Genomic DNA, 21,771 nt, shown 5'->3' with positions numbered 1-21,771 from the left:
CTGCCAGAGTGGTAATGTGTTTTTCTGAATCTGTTTTAGGAGCAATATTGTGTTTGTATGTTTTCTCTTTTAAATAAAAACGTAATGTGTGCTCATCTATGGCAGTCTGCCAATTTTTCCTTGGGTCCAAGTAAATTTGTACAGGTAGTTTTTCATTGTCGCTCTGCATTTTGTCTTGACACATTAATATAACAATGACACTAGGTATGCAGCTATTCTGGAGATATACCTCCACAGCATCATTTGTTTTGGCAATGGTGTGACATTCATTTATATTGCTGTTTTGTGATTTTAGTTTCTTAGGCCTCAATGTTTTTTTTGTTAAGGACCACAGCACTCCATTCACCCCATCTATTAGAGGAGGCAATCTTTTCAGACAATCTGTCCCCATCAGAAATGGAATTTCACAAATAGATGTGATCAATACCTCTTGTTTCATTCTGTGCTTTCCTATTTTTATGTCAACCTCAGTTACACCTATGATGGGCACCTCCTCCCCATTAAAGTTATGCACTGGGCCTTGATTTTCCTTCACTGTGATCTGACTCTGTGGGGGTCTCCCTTCATTGATACTCTTTACCAGCTCCTTGGACATAATTGTGGCCTGTGCGCCAGTGTCAATCATAGCAAAGGTGTGGCATTTTTCTTCTACAGTGATGGGTGCATAATATCTGTCCTCAACTTCCTCTAATACACATAAGAAATGTGAATTCTTACTGATTTCAGGGCTCACCTTTCTCAGGTCTTTTTCACTTTTGGCTAAACACATTGGTAAATGGAAAGACATTTTTCCCTCCTTTTTACCCATTTCTGCGCGAGAGATTTTATTCATTTCTCCATGATCAGAGGTTTTTTGGAGTGTGGCCACTGTTCGCCCATCCATCTGGGTAACATCAGAGACCACATTACAATCCTCCAACTGAACATGTGTAACAACATCATTCAGCAATTTGTCATTTTTTAATTCTGTGCATTTGTGATCATTTAGTGTGATACCAGCCCTTTCAGCCTCTTCAAAAATATGTGGCTCAAAGAATTCTTCAGGTGATTGACTTGTACCCTCCTTGTGAGTATTTCCTTTTTCTGTCTGTGTTTGGTCATTGTTTTGCTTGCCCAGGGAAGGAGCTATAGCATCCCCACTTACTCCCTGTTCACTGGTATTCCCCATGCATGAGTCATTTTTCTTAAATCTGTGCCTTTGTTCTTTTGGAATTCCTAATGTTTCTTTTTCATTTGTGCAAATCTTTACTGTTTTATTTAGCTCTAGGTTAAATCGTACCTCTTTTTTAGAAGTATTTGCACTTTCTGTCACAAGTTCATTTACTGGCACTTTCATTTTTAATCCATTAGGCATCTCAGAGTCGTTATGCTAAATTATATCAGAGCAATCTGTCATTTTGGCACTGCAGTTATCATAAGTACTTAGTCACTTTTCGGAAACCCCCCGGTCATTGCTATGGCCATCAGCCCCCTCTTTGGAAGGTTGTTTTTGCGCTGTACAGAGCTTTCCTATTTGCTCAGTTAACATTTTCACTTGGGCCTCAAGGCATTGGAACCTTTCCATCTCTCTAGGATCCTCTTTCTGTGGCCTAGGTCGATATTGGTTGTTTTCCCCCTGATTGGATCTATTCTGATAATCAGGTGATTGATGTCGGTTGGGATGGTTTCTGAACTCTTGATTCATTTGTGGAGGGGAGCGGGTTGCACCCATCCTTTGATTATAGTCCCCTGGTGGGGAATCTTTGTACTGGCGTGGATTGTAGTTCACGTTTTGCCTCATGTCCTGTCTCTCAGATTGTGGGTACTGGCCCCTAGGTTGATTTCCATTATCAGTAAATCGATCCACATATCGGGGCCTATCCTGATTACCATATATCATGGTGCTGGGATCAAATCTGCTCTGTGTCCCCAATGACTGGTAGGGACCATCATTTCTTTGATCTTGATTTTGTCTCTGGTTATTGGTCATACCTGCCATATCAGGCCGGTATCCTACCCGGGGTCTGTCCCCTAAATACCTAGGGCTGATGTAGCTCTCTCTATTACTAGGATCATGTGATTGGAACATTGGTCCAGGAAATGGCAATCTTTGTTGATTACCCCTTTGTTCAGGTGTCACATTATTTTTACCTTGGCTTTGAGCAGACTCAAGGGACATTTTGGCTGACCTGATTTCCATTACTGTGGCTGAGGGTTCTTTAGATTTAGGTCTAGTATCTTTCATTTTATCACTTTCTCTACCCTGACAATAGAGTACCTCATATAGTTTTGTGCTTTGATGTACAATCCATTCAAGGGACTTGTCACGGTCAAATTCACGGACCAATTGGGATATGATGTCTTTCTGTAGCCCATAGAAGTATGCAGTTTTAAACTCATTGGAATTTGAGTCAAAAGATACATCAAAGCGAGAAAATGCTCTTTTTAAGTCTTGTAAAAATTGGCGAGGGGATATATTAGGTCCAGCAGTAATTGTGTAAGCCACTTTCTTTGCCTCCTGCAATGACTGAAAAGGAGAAAACTGACCCCTAATTTCTTTTTCAAACTCCAGCCATGTCATATTCTGCTGTTCATTTAATCCCCTTATGATGCTGGCCGTCGGGGCATCTAAAGTTAAATGAAAATATTGTCTGTACTGTTCCTTAGGTATCTGGAGTGCTTTAAAAATGTCATGCACCGCTTCTAAGTGATCCTCAATGCAGCATTCACCTCCCTTTTTAAATGGTTTGATCTGGGCTTTAATGGATTTCATTATTTTTATGGGGCTACTTGTTGCAAAGCATGGAATTGCACTATTTTGTGATTCAATCCTGTTTTCAGGTGTATGAGATTGGTGGCTGCCCCCAATGGGAGTATCAAATCCCCCAAGGGCGCTGCAACCAAGTTCAGTCACCGGCCCAGTCACTGGAGCACTAGCTCTTTGGGCAGAGCTAGAATTCACCTCCACTCCATTGAATGTGGTACCCTGCCGCCTCTCCTGGGACCTGGGAATGCACATTTGCTGTTCTAAGTCCTTACACTTTTTAAGGAGTCTGTTGGCTTCATCTTGCAAATAGTTGTTTTCACCATTCATCTTATTAATCACCTCCTGCATGTCGCACATTTGCATTTGGCATTCATTGAACTCTTTAATTCTCTTGTCTCTTTCTTGAATCATTTTAATCATTTCTTGTTCTGCACTCTGGAGATCACCTTCTTTTTCACAATGTTCTTTTTGTAAAATCTGCATTTCTGAAACAACCTCATCTTTATCCTGCCTAATGTGATCCACTAAGGCTTTTAAGTGTGCCAATTCTTGCTCACTATCTTCAAATTGTTTCTTGCTTTTGGATAACTGAGTATCAAAGTCTCTGCATTTTAATTGCATGTCTTTTTGGCATACATCCAATTCTGCTCTCAACATTTCCTGATTTTTACTTGCCCCCTCTAATTCAGTCTTTAACCTGTTAATTAGCTGAGTATCATTCTCTTGCATTCGCAGGGACTTGTTTAAAATAAACCATATTTTGCCGCATAGCCGTATTAAACAGTCTTTCTCTGCACTTTTATCGGCTGCATTCAATAATCTTGTAAGGCAGACCTGAATTATGCTGCCTTCTGCAAAAATATTGTCTAGTTTTTCTTTCTGCACCTCACCCTGAATGCGGTTACTCCATTCTAACGTGCTATTCGACGACCAATTCCCATGTGCAAACAACTTTGCCTCTAAATATTGCACTAGATCTGAGAATGTGGTTTCCCTTTGTGACATTCTGAAATTCGTTTTTAGTGGCACACTGCTATTATAAAATGGGTTCCCTTTAATGTGCAAATGGCAGTGTGAGACACGCTTGCCACGCCCAGTAGGTACTCTATGATCACTTTCCCAGCCTGCAACGCACCATAAATATGTTGGGTATTTTGTGGAGATTTGGGGCCTGACGGTATTTTATTACCGCCGAAAAATAACTTAGCAATAATCACTCCTTGTATTCAGATTGGGCCATGTGCAACAATAATACAGTGGACATGCATTATTTCAGCACCCAGACATGCATATTTGGTATGCGTGGTTGGTATGCGTGGTTGGTGGTATTTTGGTGAGCATAATTCCCTTGTTTTATTTGTGGCCCCAATGTCCAGAATCCCTTATCTTTGCTTAGATTTTTCGTGTAATCACTAGAGAGACCTCAGACCTACATTTCAGGAATACCACATTTTCAGTGTTAGTGTTAGTGTGCCACCATGGGCGATCTCACTGACTTATTTACGACAGAGAGCTATATGTGGTAATTTTGTGGTAATTTCCACTACCTTATATACGGTAGGGAACTATGTTCAGAGAGTCCCTCTTCCCGTTGCTCATGTACCTCCAACGAGCTATGCTACAAACAATCACTCTCAACTGTCCATACTGAATATGATCATGCACACATCTGTCTTAAAATGACAATTGCACTGTTTAAAAATCTCCCCTCATCATCAGCACTGTATTGGTAAATATAAAATACACCACCCGTCTGTTTTCAAATATTTTTCTGTATTATAAAAGTTGCATTTAAACACGATCTCATTCTTTACAGAAATAAATAAAATAGCACAGTAACAGCATTGTCTGTGATACACTGAAACTGAAAAGAGAGTGGCGGAGAAAAGAACTCGATTTGCAACATTAACATGTGATTAAGGCACCGGAATCTCCTTTCCTACTCTGACTGAATATTCTCGTACACACTCATCTCCCACACTTATGTAATTACCTTATCTGTTCAGCCCGAGTTTTCTTCAGCTGTTCTCTTTCTGAATGTGGCTCCCTTGAAGATTAACCCCAGTGAAAAGGAGCGCCTTTCATTCTCAAACCGGGGTCATTGCCTGGAACTCTCTGCTTTTTCAGCAGAAATGCTCCAACCAAGAAAAAAAGGTCCTTCTCCCAGCTCTCCAAATCTCCACTGTCCTTCTCTCTCCTCAAACTCCCCCCAGCAAAACCCTAATCACTGCCTCTAGCATGATACTTGCTATGACGCTGCTCCAATCAGAATCAATCATGCCATCTCCTCCCTCTCTACACAATGGCTCATTTTTATAGTAATACTTTGTAACCAACTGATTTCCTGTTCTTTCGAGCCCTTTTGCTTCCCGTATTTATGTGGACAGAGCAGCAGAGTAAACGAAAAGAAAAAAAAATGAATGTGCGTTTAAAAGTTCACTTTCAGAGTAGGCCTATTTCTGCAGTGGAGACACATTTTTATTAGTGGATTATGTTAACTTCAGTTTCATTAGTCAGGTTAGTTATGAGTAATGTTAGTTATTAATTTTCGAATGTGTCTCTTGCACCATAGGCATTTCAGGTAAAAAATAGTGTGCATTTTTGAATGTGCACGTGTGCTTTTAACTGTAAAAATAGATTTGCATCTTATATGTTAAAATCGTTTTTGACTGAATAGCCTGTCTTTCCTTGTTAATCTGGTAACACATATAGCAATGCACCACACCCTTGTGGTGGTGCTGCATAAAAAAAATTGCTACATGTGCAGTAGTGCTGTACTCTGTGCTGTAACACGCCAAATATCCTTACAAGCCAATACCTAAATTTCTGTATGAGTAGGTTCCTGTACTATAAACCTACACACGCTTGAATTCTTGTGCTGGGACATATTGCTCTCCCCTAAACCTAACATTGACTCCCAATCGGGCACTGACAGCACTAAAATGACATGCATCACAACCCATGGACCACAAACCTTTGTGATCAAAAAAATGATCTCTAAGTATTGGCCAATTGTAAAACTTAGCCTGCCCGTCACACCACATCCAATGTTTGGGTTGAAAAGGGCCAAAAACATTTGTGACAAACTTGTACACTCCACTTTTAAGAAAGATCCTCCGAGACTAGGACTTTGGGACCTTAGAACAACTGTTGGTCATTTCCCATGCGGATCCTGCTCTGTCTGCCAATTCACAAAAAAACTCAAGGAGTTCAAAATTGGGGCCATAATTTGGACCCGATCGTCTATGACAAACTGCAAAACCAAACAAGCAGTGTTCTGCATTCAATGTCCCTGTGGGCTTCGATATGTTGGACAAACTTCTTGACCAGTCCACATTAGGATTTCGGAGCATCGTTCAAGAATTCGGTGCCGGACAGATCCTGCACCTCTTGTAAATCACTGTATCGAACTACAGCACTCTGCCAATGATATTTTTTTGTGGATATTAGATGTAGTCAAAAATACACACAATGTGTCCTGCTGTCTCCTTCAAAAGGAAGCACGATGGATCTATCGTTTATCCACCCACACCAACGGGTTGAATGAAGAGTTCTTTCCCATATCCTGAGCATAATTTCTGCTCCTTCCTGTCTCTCTTTCCTCTCGCTTTAGATATCTTAGTCTAACTACGGTTTTGACTATTCACCTACATCAATAAGTGATGACTGAGGCCATCCCAATTGGCATTGACTGCTATCAAGCAGCTGTTTTCAATATAGTGTCTCTAGTATTCATGCTAATCTGCATCGTTCATTTGACCTTGCTACCCGAAAAACAAACACTGCCTTGTCCAATTGCCCCTTTTACTTTCTTCGAGTTTTATCACTCTCTACACTTGCCCAGTTATCCACTTGCTTGCCTGCCTTCACGTATGATTTATTTTTTATTATCTTCCATTCCTTACCTGTTGCATGCGATCCCTCAATATTTATCGACTTTGATCTTTCGGGATCATCCCCCTTTTTTAATTGGCTCTATGAGCAACAGCATCACTCGCTTATGAGAGCCCTGACGTTAGATGACATTAACGTAACCGCCAGCCTTTTCCAGGCTTGGCAGTCCAAACCAATCACTCTCCTGACGTAGGAGCCGCGTTGGTCGTGAGTCCGCATGCTAGCCTCGCAGAGGCCGGGCAGAAAACATCCAATCCGATTCATCATATCAGGAGGCATGTCGGTCATCAGCTTATCCTGTCTCCTGATTGACGGGGCCCAATAGGAGGCGGTTTTTAAGTTATCACCCTCTCTTTTGGCTCTGCGTCTGTAACCTGCCAGCACACGCATTCGAGCCCTCTGCAGAGCCGGACTGATTCAGTTGCAAGTGAGCCAACTGCCATTAGCGGTAAGACGATTCTCAGTCCCATTCAGCTCATTTCGATTCATCTCGTTTTTCAGACTTGACCGGCATCCGTCCCATCCCGAATCACTGTATTCTATTTATTTTCCGTTACTTTCCGGTGTTACCAATAATTGTTTAACTTCTTCACTGACCCTGATTCCAGACGTAATCTCCCATTCATGCCTTTTTTGCCTTTCTCTTTTCTGTACTGCAGAGACAGCATTTGTCGCTTCTCCTCCTCCGCTCTGAAGGCATGAGGTTTTTTGCCCTCCATATCAAGCACCACAGCTAACCTCTAGCTGTTTTCCAAAATCACTTTGTTTTCAAGGTAGGCGGTTGCCATTGCCACTGGTTTAATGAGTACCCAAGTGCTTTCTAAATTTTCAGCTATGTATATTTACACACATTCAATTGTCCACAGGTTTACCCTTTGATGTTAACCCTTGGCCCCATGATCCAATCCAAGGCACACTGAGAAACGCTATACCAGAAACATAACTCTTCCAGCGTTCATGAATAAGCGACATTGATTGACGGTAGTTCTGTAACTATTCAAAACTTCCCCCCCACTGTTGGAACACCTGCTCCAAGTACTATTCTCAAACCCTTGTGTTTACAATCTTATTTCATTTACTTTTTAGAGAGTGTTTTTTGTAACACAATCCCCTCTCTGATGATGTAGCGCTGCTGTGGGTCAACTCGGTCCCACCCATCCAGATGCCCTGCACCGGATTTCCGGACAACAACGCGCCTGGTTATCTCTACTTATCCACAGCCCATCTCTTCAGTAATTTTTGTGCCTTTAGGCTTTCAACTCTCTCTCTAAGCAATCTTGGTAGCATCTCATAAAGGGATCATCTCTTATACACCATTTATTTTGTTTATGTCTGCTTCCCCACAGGGTCCATAACAAATCACTATTTGAGCCTTCAGTTAATAGTAGAACACCTGAGGCAATAGTTTTTGCGAAAAGAGTGTGGCAAGACATTGCTGTATTGGAAAAATCTAAGAAACCTGACAGCTACCGTAACTTCAGCAATGAAGAAAAAAAGGCTACTAAAAGTTTATCCGATAACAAGGAAATAAGTATTAGAAAAGCCGATAAAGGAGGAGCAGTTGTCTTGTTGGATAGATTAGCATACATCAGTGAGTGCGACAGACAACTGGACAATAAGGAATTCTACACACTGATAAGTGTGGATTCTACAGCAAAACTTACTACAATCATCTCAGAAAAACTTGAGAAAGCATTACAACGTGAGTGGATTTCAAAACAGGAGTTCGAGTAACTCAACGTCACCAAACCATCCATGCCTAAATTTTACATTTTACCTAAAATACATAAATCTTTGGAAAATCCACACGGATGCCCCATCGTATCCGGGAAAGGATCCTTGTTAGAACCTTTATCAACATTTGCAGACAAATATTTGAAACCGTAGGTTGCCACTATGTATTCTTACATCCAGGACACAACAGAGGTGATCAACCTAATAGAGAACTTGAAGGTTGTACCTGAAACTCAATTTCTTGCAAGTTTGGACATAGTTTCACTGTATACATGTATTCCTCAGAAAGCAACATTGGAGGTACTCGAAGAAGTTCTTTTAACTAAAAAGACTACAGGAACAATGTCTAATAGCTTCATTCTATGGTGCGCAGAAATGGCGCTTACAGAAAATTATTTTTGTTTCAACAAAGCTTTATACCAGCAAACTCATGGAACAGCGATGGGCTCCCCAGTAGCTCCTACAGCTGTGAATTTATATGTTGAAGCATTCGAGATCAAGCACATCTACCAGACTTCCAATCCTTACCTTGACCCAATTGTGTTATGGCGGATATTCATAGACGACATTCTAATCATTTGGGAAGGCACAGATGATTCATTCCGAGAATTTACCGATTGGATGAATCAACAAAATCAATTCTTGAAATTTACATCTACATACAGTAGGAAAGAGATCAGTTTTCTGGATATTTCCATTTGGATTAATCAAGAAGAACGTGTGCTCAAAATCAGACCCTATCACAAGCCCACCGATGATCGCAATGCATTATTGAACTTCAACAGCTGCCACCCAAGACACACCCGGGAGAATCTTCGATTTGGACAGTTTTTGTGACTTAAACGTAACAGCACACTGAACCAAACCTTTCTAACTGAAGCGGCAGTACTGACCTCCAAATTACAGGACAAAGGTTACCCTAAGAAAGTAGTGAAGAGAGCCCTGAAGAGAGCTAAAAACAACAATAGAGAAGCACTACTTGAATACCGGAATAAGAATGAAAAGAATACTGAGATTGTGTTTGTAAGTACCTTTAACACCAGGTCGAACGAGATTACCAAAATCATTAGACGGTACAGGGATATATTGGAAAGAGGAGAGTGCGCACTACCTAAACCACTATGCGCCTTTCGGCGGAGTACCAATTTGAAAGAACTTTTGACCAAAAACGATATTTTACTCAAGAACAGTACACAAACTAGGATCACTGAACAATGGGGGTTACCCAAATTAACTGGACACTCACCATGTGGAGAGTGTGTGAATTGCAAATATACTAGCAGATCCACGGTTGTTGACCTAGGACTGGACAAACCATGGCGACAAACAGGCTTTACCAATTGCAATTCCACCAATATAGTATATGCCATTTGGTGCCCATGTTCTAAAATTTACATCGGTATCACAGAGAGGAAAGCAAAACAGCAGATTAGCGAGCATTGGAGTTGCATCAAAAACAAGGTGTTTACAGCACCATTGGTTCCTCACTTTTTAACTATGGAACACTCGAGTGACACATTGAAATGGACCATCCTGTGGCAACAGGTCAGAACAAATGATAAAGCAGAAGATGCGAGAAAATTATTCTTTAGATAACAGTGGCTTATATTTCTCACTAAAGCATCTGAAACAGGTTTAAATGAAATGATAACCTGGAACAGCTTCTAAAAGTACCGTACGAGCAAGTTCGATTCAGTGTGGTGACCATTTAGCCACCCTTAGGCAGTCCGCCCCGTACTTATTGTGGATTTCAGCTAGTTCTTGGTGTTGCATTACATCCTTTATAACTTCAGTCACACGTGCATTGTAGCAACCCATAGATAGATACAAATAACCATATGACACCTTTTACATCATAAGAGGTGTCCAGTCGTTGCATTCAGCTGTACTGCCTGTGTCTTTTGGTGTGATTCGCACCCTCCACAATACACCCATAATGCTATCCGACGGTTACTCAATTTAGTTAGGTGTTACAGACCTTGATTTACTGCATCTGCATTTGTCACATGTAGTTTCCAGTGGACGATGCAGCGTGCAACATGATTGATGGACCTGTGACCTAGGGAGACCAAGTATGTTTATACGGACCATAGCTGAGGCCGTTTTCCGTGATTGAAATGGACGCTAGGTGTAAGCACACGTCATCACGCCGCACATCAATCACGTGACCTCCCGTATCGCGTACTTCAAAAGTACCATTGTTAGCTGTAGGCAGTAGACAGTGAGGGGAAGCCCACATGCCCGCAGGTGATCCGAACACCTACAGGGTCCTAAGGAATCGACGTCCCGCTTCAGGTGCCACGTAGCACTCCAGCTGGTGAGTTCATCTTCACATGCAGTGCGTCTGGTCTATAGAAATCCGCACATGCAATTGAGATGTGGTGGCCTGGTGCTTAATTTCATTTCTCTTCCCCAATTGCAGTGGAAGAATCTCGCAGCTCCTTGAGAGAGCACATTTTGATTTGCAACTCGAGTCCTAGGCACACTTCACAACCAGGATTATCTCTCCGAGTGTAATCCAGGTAATTTACAATTTGGTAATCCTTCACCTGATTATTTACATGAAAGAAAGAGTTTGGAACATTTGATGTCAATTGAGGATATGGGGGTATAAAAGCACATGTTTCCCCCCCTTAGGAGATGAAATTGTTGTTGTCTAGCCATCACACATATACGTGTATAGAATGGTTAGACAGTTTAGAACTATCGGTGTACGCAGGCACTGGGTTTCACCATACTACAGTAGAGCTGTGACAATACTCAGAACCAGACAAATAGCAATATGTATCCTTGGTTATAACTCACTTTTTAAGAAAAATAGAAGACTGTTGAACAGACCTGACTGATGGTTATATGTCTGTCCTTGTCTGTCCCTCGTTTTGATGGGTGGTCTCCTTCTCTGTCTCTCTCTCTCTCTCTCTCGCTCTCTCTCTCTCTCTCTCTCTCTCTCTCTCTCTTTTCTCTAATCGTAGAGAAGGTGTCATCTATTTAGAAGACGAGATACCAAACCGATTCCTGTGCCCAAAGGGAAGCAATCTATACCTTTGTTGACACGGTAAGCCCACAGTGATGAAATGATTGAACTCCTTGGGTAGCAGGTGAAACTGAACTTAGAATCACTATTAATCTCCTGCTTTTTGTTGTTTTTCTCCCCCTCTTTCCTGTGTCTATTAGCCCATCAACGCAAAAAAAAAAAATTCAGCGGTAACCCCTCCTAGGTCTGGCGTTGGGACTTCGAATTGTCATACTTCACATTGTGTGAAGGATAAGAATATTAGCCTAGTCTGGAACAGGCTAAAGTGAATGTTTTGAGGCTTTTTTTTGGTTTTATATATAGTTGTTTGTTGTTGGTTCCCCTGAAGAAGTCTACAGACATTTAAAAGTACTTGTCCTTGGACGATAGACGAAACATGTTGGGTAATATGCACTGAATAATAAAGAGTGTGGAGAAATGTTATTAGTTTGAAATTAACGTCCCCTTTAGGCAGACAAAGGGCGACTATCAAGTACGGATTCTTCCAGTAAGGCATCCCCAAACGAGATGAGGTGTCTGATGCTGCCCAACCAACATTGTACTGCACTTTATTAGCGAATTTTCACTTTATTATTGCACTGAAAAATGAATTTGTGTCAACACTGCACTATTGGTTTTATTTTTGTATAGGAAGGGTGTGGTTTTATGAATATTTTTATTTATGTTTTTTACTTGCCATTACTTTTAGGATGTATTTTAGAATAGGCAAGGTGCTAATATTGTAAATTAGTGCCTCTGAAAATGGTATGTGTGTTATATTTGTATATATCTATTTGTCGAATTAGTGTTTGCGTCCCCAGTGACTAAATAAATGATACATGGTTTAAAGAAATTCAATGACTCAGGACCTATTTGGTACATGGACCGAGTCGGGTAGTTGATGGATTGAAGAGGAAAAGGGAGGAAGACTGTTGGGTTCTTTAGTTTTTGATTGTCCATTTGCTAGCTAAGGGCTGAATCTAGCGGTCTATAAATTAGCCTAATCCAGTCTTTTCTTTGTTTTTAGTGGCTGAATATAAGCCAAATCTGGTAATGTTGGCTTACTTTTAGGTCATCATTCAACATTGGCAGTTTTTCTTCAGTTTTTGTTTCTTTTATCTATTCTGTCTAAAACTTTGAATTAAAACCAATATTTCTGTCTTGTGTTTTCAATGTTCAACTCTTTAACCAATACACAATTGTACCCATTTGTTTACCACATTTTTTTTCTTTAGTCTTTTATGCATTTCTTATCTATGATACCTTTTTGCAAAATAAATATGTTTACTGTTTTTAACACAAGACTAGCCTGATTGCTTTCTGAGTTTGCAGCAGCCTAAATTTATTGGTTTAGTGATACCTCCCTGGTACACTTATTAAAATAACTTACTATTTGAATAAACCTTTAATTGAATTCATAGCAGCATGGACCCTATTGGTTTAGTTTAGTTCTCAGTCCTTCTCGTTTACTGCTTTTGTTAGAGCCTGTACTAGAAAGAACACTGCAATGGAATTTTCTCTATGATGAAGTATGTAGTTTATTACACATGTCCCGAAAATTCCTGATACTTTTTTGCCAAAATTACATTCACAACACCTTGTCTGAAAAGTAAATGCACATGTTATGTCATCAGTGATGTCATCAATGACATTTGTGAAGTCATCTTTGATGTCCTGGGTGTTAGTTTTAGCAGTGCCCAGTGGTGCGGGCAGTTATGGCTGCTTAGCCTACCATACTGGTGAATTTCAGGGGGTTTTCGGTTTTACTTTGAACATAATGGCCCTCATTACGACCCTGGCGGAATCCGCGGTGCTAAATGCACCGCGGAGCATGGCGGAAAGCCGCCGATAGCGCCATGGGGGTTGGCGGATTTACCACCCCATGCCGACCTTGGCGGAGCGGTAAATCCCCAATCCCCATTTTACCCTTCCCCATTCCCATTCTTGCCCCATAGGGTATAATGGGAGTGGGGAAGGAGTTAATTACGCCGCCGTAAAGTACGGCGGCGTAATTAACAACGAGGTCCCTTAGCGCCATGGTTTTCTCCGCCCGGTAAAACCAGGCGGAGAAAACCTCCATGGCGCTAAGGGAACTCGTAGTACGGCGGACGGGTCCGCCGCGATTAGCGCTGGCGGAAACCCACTCCGCCAGGGTCCTAATGAGGGCCAATGTCAGGTTTGTAAAGTTTTTTTTAGTGAATTTCACAGGTTTTTAGTAGCGCAACTTAACCATAACGTCCTCTGAACACATTTTTTTTAGTGATATAGATATTTAGATATAGAGATAGATATCAACAACTAGAAGATATGGAGTGAAGTAAGAAAGAGACCATTTGCCTGTTTTACAAAAGTGTATTATTACAATGGCACAATCCAATTGGAAACGCTTTCTATATCAGGACCCAAGAGCTAAGATGTGGAAGTGTGATCATGGCTTATAAGGAATACAGTACCCCCAACGAACGGTAAAAAAAGGATTGCAAGTGAACTTGGAGTTCTGCGACTATATATATATATATAGTCACAAAACTCCTTTGTGACTTTCAATATCCTTGAACGTATGTTTAGGGGTCTTTATACCATATATAATTAAGTCTGAAGATTGTTTCTCTAGACAGTAAACATGGACGTGGATAGACTAGTAACACTGCAACATAGTTAATGCAAAACTTGCAGGTGGCGTTGTGTGTTTACCTGCAGAGAAAAGATTTTTCCTGATTAAAACGGTGACATATGGATGTGCGCTTCACAAACCAGCTGGCATACAGAGAGCCAGATTGTAAATTAGAAACGTAACGTTGCATTCCACACTAATGAGCTTTTCAGATCTTTTACCTCACGCCCCTTTGTATCATGTTGAAATGGTGTATCATTTTTATCTTCTGTAATGAACCTGGGAGATTAAGCTATTTTACTAAGCGTTAGCATACAACGTGAACGCTCAAAGCTGCATTTCCATATGAGAGTTAGTATGACTACACAGTATTCCTGCACTGTAGACAAGCACGAGCAGTGCAGTGCCGAGCAGAACATCAAGTTTGATTTTTCTCGTGTTTTGAAACGGTGTGAAGTGAAACCGTTGGCAGAATTATTCATTTTAGAGTGCAGACGATTAACTTTAGAAAAACAAGCACATTATCACAAGCAATAAAATACACATTTTATGATGCACGTTATCAAAAGCAATTTTGATGATGAATGGGGAAACAGTTCACCTGCTATTCTTTTTGAGAAATTATGCCCTTTGTTTTATTTTTTTATGTTGTTTGATGGGACAATTACACATGCCTGCAGTGCTATTATCATGAATTGAGTCTTGCTTAATTTGTTATGTTTCATTTAACAGCAGGAAAAATAAGTCTACTATCTGTCATTGACAGAATTGTTCACTACAATTTTTTTTTGGAGCGATGAACTGTCAGCTGCGATTTATGTCAAGCAATGACTTTAACATTGTCGTTTCCTATTAAAAATGTCAAATATGAATGTTTACGTTGAAGAAGGTATTTGAGAGTTTACCATAGAAAATTAGAACAACCCATGATATTCATTATCGTGCAGCAGTCGCCGCACTATAGTTCAGTGGAGTATCGAGATACAAAGGAAATCCAAAAAATGAATTGCTAATAACTTTGCACTCGCTTGAAAGATGTTGCTGATATTTTGCAAACACAAAGTTGGTCACGGCCAGTGCCCCCGCTACCCCCGCAGACTGGACATTTTGGGAGAGATTTTTTTAAAAATAAAAAAGTTATTGAAAAAGAATAAAATACTGTTTTCGACCTACTCCCATTTATTTTCCCAGAGAGAAAGTTCTAATTTCTGAAGACAGAATTGGACCAGGTATGAAACAACTTGAGCATGAATTGTTGACTTGATTTCCAGAGGGGTCTGGGGTTAGTCAATCCAGTAGTTGTCAAAATATTTGACGGGGATGATGTTTTGTAGCTGAGTTTTTTCAGAAATGAAAAAAAGCTGTCATTTTTTGGTGCTCAAATGCGAGAGATAACCAGGGTTATAACTGCCATTTGGAGGAGGAAAAAGGATAAAATGGCATCAGGCTAGAGATTGGGAGGGGGAACGAGGGCACTATGAGAATATGGGGAGTTGTGGCAGTGGGGCCAAATACAAAGCTTGAATGTTTCTTGCATAACCTCAGTTATACTGGGGATAACCGCAGTTATAGTACAAAATGGATATAGGAATGAAAGTGCGTCACACGAAAATAACTAGGGTTATTTGCGGACTTCAGCAGATAACCGGGGTTATGTATAATACATTGCTAATATACCAGCGGTTATGGGAAAAACCTTTTTTTTAAGCAAGAGTAACTAAAATTAGATAAATAAAAAAAGGAATTTTATAGCTACGGTGAGGTGAGGGTAATCATTGTGGCTGAAGGATATGGGTACTAATTGACTTCAATGAACTGAATGGTGCAATACGGAAAGAGGACATGGCTGAAGACAATGGCTCGTGGCCCCCAATGGAACCTATTGGGCCAACATGTCAAAAGGGGTGCAATATGGAAAGAGGACATGGCTAGTGAGACCAGAAGAAAGCTGTTGGGGTAACATGGAAATGGGCCACGGCCAAAGTCATGGGCAAAGGTCATGGCTAGTGAGTAAGAAAGAAAGGTAGTGTTTTTAAATATATATAGTGGGCATGGCCAAAGGTCCCAACTAGCGGGCCTGAAAGACATGTATAGTGGCCACAGGCAAAAGCTGTGGCCACCTAGTAGCGTCAAAATAAACTAATTGGAGGACCATGTACAGTGGAAATGGCTAAAGGTCCTGGCTAGTGGGCCTGAAAGATATGTATAGTGGCAACAGACGAAAACCGTGATCAACTAGTGAGTGCATGAGACACATATTGGGGGAACATGTACAGTGGGCACGGCTGGAGGACATTGAAACTGGCCTTGGCCAAAGGCCATGATTAGTGCCCGGTAGTGTTTTAAAATATAGCTACTAGGTCCGACCAAACAGCATTATACAACTCCAATTTACCAGGAGCAATTGTTTCCTTGTAGTTAGCCACATAGTAACTTGTTGATTCAGGGTTTTTCAAAAAAGAAAGGATGTTTGATTTCACCAATCTGCAATCCTTTTTAAAGCAGGGCATTGTGGTCTCACTGAATTGAGAGGGGGAACTATTCTGAAAAACTTCAGAAATGTTTGACATCAGTGAATCAAATGTGCTCAGACTCCCAGAGAATTTATCATTATTCTACAATAATAATCAGAAATAAGAAGGATTAAATCCAATTATTTTTTGGTGAATGGTTGATGCCCATGTAATTATCTTCCAGTTTAAGTTTGTTGCCGCAAGGGCTAAATGCGGTAATACATTGCTTTCAACCATGTCGGACTTTCATTAAATCCAGAGTGTAATAGGATGATGATCCTTGTACAATTCATCCACAAAAGAGAAGTGCTAAATGAGTGGTTGTTTAATTCCTGGGGCACAAAAGTAATCAATAACTGAGTTTCCCTGATGGTCTTTAAAGGTTTAATTGCTTGGATTCATATTGGCTATTCATCCATTGATAAATCAAAGCCCACACTCAATTAATCAAGTGTCAAACATGAGGCCAGTTGAGCAAATTCAAGGATCTATCATACTAGGCTCTGGGATGACCAGATTCTGATCTTTTTGAGCATTTAAAAGATCCAGTGGGGTACCATTACCCATTTTTAAATTGGTCCCCTCCCAAAATTAGCAATCCATGTGAAAGCCATTCCCTTGACATAAAGTGGCCCTCATTGTCATAACTGAGATTCAAATCTTGCAAAAAGTTTAAGTAGGAACAAATGGTCAAAGTAATGGTTTTTAGAGAGGCATTAATGAAAATGTCCAAACGTTCTTAAAGTCTCTGATGGTCTTATTTTAAGCTCTCATTTGGTGAGTCCAATACCCATCCAACACAACCTCTTCAATAATCCACATTTCTTTTAAAAACATTATATCCAAGTTCTTATAAAAGTTTCATGTATCAACAATCATTAATATAGGACCTGCCCCTGCTATGTTCCAAGTAAATAGATACAATGAAAGTGAGACATTCGGTCACGGATTGCCAATAGACCTATGCAACTCCAACGTTAGTGTGTCCTTTGGCAACTTCAGCAGATAACCAGGGTTATGTATAGTACATTGCTAATATACCAGCGGTTACAGGAAAAACGTTTTTTTAACGCAAGAGTTACTAAAATTAGATTAATAAAAAAAGGACTTTTACAACTACGGTGAGGTTGGGGTAATGAGCGTAGGACCATGTACAGTAGAAATGGCCAAAGGTCCTAGCTAGTGGGCCTGAAAGACATGTATAGTGGCCACAGACGAAGACTGGGTACAAAAGAATCATATCTCCATACTACTTCCGACATGTCTACTTCATTGTCTTCCCTGACTCTGGCCAACCATGGTGGCACTAGTGTGGACGCTGCTCTCCTCCCTCTCAACTTGCGAAATGGCGAGATTTGGGTGACCCATTGGGCATTAGCCTGTGAGCTGTGATGGCCTCTTTGACCGTTTTGAGCGGATCCATCCCTGAAGTGGTCGCCAGTTGGATGGCTCCTTTAATTAACCTATTGGCTCTCTCCACAAGTCCATTTGCTTGTGGATGGTACAACGCTGCTTTCCTTTGATGAATGTTGTGTTTCTGCAGGAATGACTCCATATCCCTTGATACCAACTGTACTCCATTGTCTGTTACTAACTCACTGGGGAGACCCTCCCTCCGAAACATAGATTTGAGTACTTCTATCACGGTGGCAGTCGTGATATTGGGGACAAACTCCACTTCCACCCACTTCGACAGGTAATCCACAAGTACTATACCATATCGATGCTCGGGCATCATTGGTTCCAGTGGTCTGTTGAAATCCAGTCACACTTTTGATTATACTGCATATGGGCTCTCCATGGGAATCATGGGAGCCTGTCTGACTTTTAATCGTTTATCACTGTTGAGACACTCGTGGCATCTCTCAATCATTGTGTGAATTTCCTGATCCATGGAGGGCCGCCAGTATGCTTCTCTCACTCTTCGCTGCGTCATGGTGTTCCTTAGATACCCTGCATGGGCTCTGCACAGGATAATTTTCCTCATCCCCGTTGGTGGTATCACTTGGTTGTTTTTCATGATCAGCCCATCCACCTCTGAAACTTCCTCTTCTACTTTCCAGTATGGCCTCATGCCTTCAGGCACTTTCCTTTCATCTGGCCATCCATTCCTGATCCATTCCCTGATTCTCATCATGGTGGGGTCTTTCCCATCTTCTTCATTCCAATGTCTGTCGCTTAGTTCCAGGTAGTCTGGGACCTTGAGGTCTTGGATGGATACCATTGTGCATTCCTCCTGCAAAATGGTGGTGGCTTTGTCTTTGTCTTCGGGTAATCTTGACATGCAGTCAGCTGCACATTTTTCCATCCTGCTATGTGATTTATCTTGAAGGTGTATTCCTGCAGCTTGGCCGCTATGCGTGCCAACCTGGGTGTCAACACTTTTGTTCCTCCTGGACTGAGCTTGTGAATGAGGGGCTTATGGTCAGTAACCAGTTTACAATTTGTGCCCCATACGTACGTTCTGAAATGTTCAACTGCCCCTGCACACACTGACATTTCTTTCTCAACTGTAGAGTCATTTTGTTCAGCCGTGGATAGGGCTTTGGAGGCAAATGCCACACAAATGTGTTCTGCGTCTCCTTTCCATTGGGTGAGGACAGCCCCTAATCCACACTCTCTGGCATCTGTGGTGATGACAGTACACCATTTTGGATTGAACGGTTGCAGGCACAGTTCTTCTACTATGTGTTGTTTGATTATCTCTACTGCTTTCTTCTGGGCTTCTTGCCATGTGAATTAATTCCCTTTTTTAAGTAAGTCCTGCAGCGGCATTGAAGTTTCCGAAAAACTGGGGATGAATTTGGCATAATATTCTGCTAGACCTAGGAATTACCTCACTTCATCCTTGTTTGTTGGCTCAGGAGCTTTGATTATTGCTCGCAGCAGGTTTTGTTTAGGGCTTATGCAGTGTGATGAAATCTTGTACTCCAAGTATTCAACTTTGCATTCTTTCAAATGCATTTTTCATATCTCAGCTTTACTCCAGCTTCTTGCAGCTTGGTGAGAACCTTCTTCAGGGTGGCATCATGCGTGTGCTCGTCTGCAGCATACACCAGGATATCATCCTGGAAATAGGACAAATTCTTTATCTCTCGTAGTAGCACATCCATCATGCGTTGAAACGTTGAGGCCGCAGATGACAGGCCGAAGAGCATATTCATGAACTGGTAGGTTCCAAACGGGGTGATGAATGCGGTCAATGGCTTGGAGTCTTTGTGCAACAGGATTTGGTGATAGGCATTCCTCATGTCCAACTTGGAGACACTTTGGCCTCTTTCATCATGAGGATCAGCTCATTAATGCTTGGCAGGGGGTAGCAGTCTGAAATGACTTCCAGGTTCAGGCTGCGAAGATCAATGCACACCCTTAAGTCTTGTGAATTTTGTTTTTAATGAGGCTGACAGGGCTCAACCACTCTGATGCTTCAATTTCCTCGATGGTGCCTTCCTTCACCTTCTGTCGAGTTAGCTTCTGAGCGAGTCTCTGGTGGTTGCTGGTACTGGCCTTACTTTGTGCTTAAGAGGGACCGCATTCGCCTTGAGTAGTATTTTGTGGATGAAGCCTTTAATTTGTCCTGGACCTTCCAAGAACAGCTTCGGATAGTCTTCCCCAAGAACCGGCGCTCCTCTTGTACTGACTGTCAACACTTGATCCTCTGTGGTGGGGTTGAGCTTGATTTTGAGCTTTGCCTGATTGTCCCACCCTAAAACTTCTGGGCATTCTTGTCTGAAGTATATTCTTGTAGTGGTTTCTCTCCCTTTAAACTCCACTTTCCCCTTGATGTTACCTAGTAGGTCGATGGATGCCCCTCCAAACACTGTTGGCTTTTGACGGGTGCTGAGGACTTCGACAGTCTCTGTGCCCATCATCTCTTTGTAAGTGTGAAGGGGCAAGATGGTTAAGTCTGAGCCTGAGTCCGCCATGACTCTCGTTTCCAGGCCGTTTATTTTGATGGCACAGTGGGGCTTTTCTCTCCTGGCTCGTGGGCTGTTTACCATTAGCACCGTGGGCCTCCCTTCATCATCGGATGAGGATTGTCTGTCACAATTGTACTCGGCACTGACTTTACTGACCTTTTTGCTTTGCCATCTGCACACAATTGAAAAGTGTCCAATATTTTTGCACAATGAGCATTTTTTGTCTCTTGCAGGACATTCCTTGTCAAAGGCTAAATGTTTGGTGCTGGTGCATCTGTGGCAATTCAATGGTCTTTCCTTCCCCAATTTCTGTCCTTGGCATCAGCGACGGGTTTCTCTTTCTTGGTCCAGAAGGTTATGGCTTGTACCTCTGCAGGGCTGGGTCCGCCTGCGTATTCCTTCCTTCTTCCTGCGGTCTCTTCTACTGCCCTCCCAATCTCGACAGCCTTTCCCAGCATTAACTCTTTTTCAACAATACATTTGTCTTGCACCTTCCTGCTTTTGGTATGTACCGTTAGCATATCACTGATGAGTCCTTCAGCGTTATTTCCAAAATTGCACAGTGCGGCTAATTCATGTAGTTGGTCACGTAGTCGTCCACTGGTTCAGACGCTCTTGTTTTCGGCTGTAAAACCTTATTCTGTGCAGGACGGTGTTCTCCTTGCTGGCAAATCATTTGACGATTCTCCTAACCGCCTCCTTAAATACACTGTCATCATCAATGGCCACTGGCTCAGACGTGAGGCTTGCATACACGCGTTGGCCCTCTAAGCCTAATGCATTCAATAGCATAGCTCTGAGACTTGCCGCCGTGTAGCCTGCACCACCTAAAGCTTCCAGGTAAGTAGTAATAGGGGTTGCCATTGTGGTCATCGGATGGCAGGCCTAACTGGCGTTTGAAGGATCGGCGGCGGAGGAGTTGCTCCTTGCATGGCGCCACATGAGTTCAAGTCCAGATCCTCGTCGCCAATTATGTTGTATAATGATGCACAGGAGACTATGCGGTGGCTGGTTGAACCCCTGTATTGTGGTTCTGTTATCAACTTGTCAAACACAGCATACATAATTGTCCATGAGTTCTAGGGCAACAGGCCCTCAACACTGCTGAATGGTACAGGCTTAATAATGTCTTTGTAGGAAGGGATGTCAGTTCTAAAGAGGAGCACCGGGAGATGAACCTGCTCCGTGCCCTCTGCTCCGGCTTCTGGCGCTTCGTGCTCTCAGGAGCTTTCACTTCCAGGTTCTCGCGAGATCTCACAGGGATGCGAGTCCCGCGATATCTCTACACCATTGCCACTGGCCATGTCTGAAGACAATGGTTAGTGACCCGGTTGTGT

Source organism: Ambystoma mexicanum, chromosome 7q (genome assembly GCF_040938575.1).
Source record: "Ambystoma mexicanum isolate Mex_15411 chromosome 7q, UKY_AmexF1_1, whole genome shotgun sequence".
Classification (NCBI taxonomy): Eukaryota; Metazoa; Chordata; class Amphibia; order Caudata; family Ambystomatidae; genus Ambystoma; species Ambystoma mexicanum.
The sequence above is the reverse complement of the archived record's forward strand: the minus strand, read 5'-3'. Positions refer to the sequence as shown.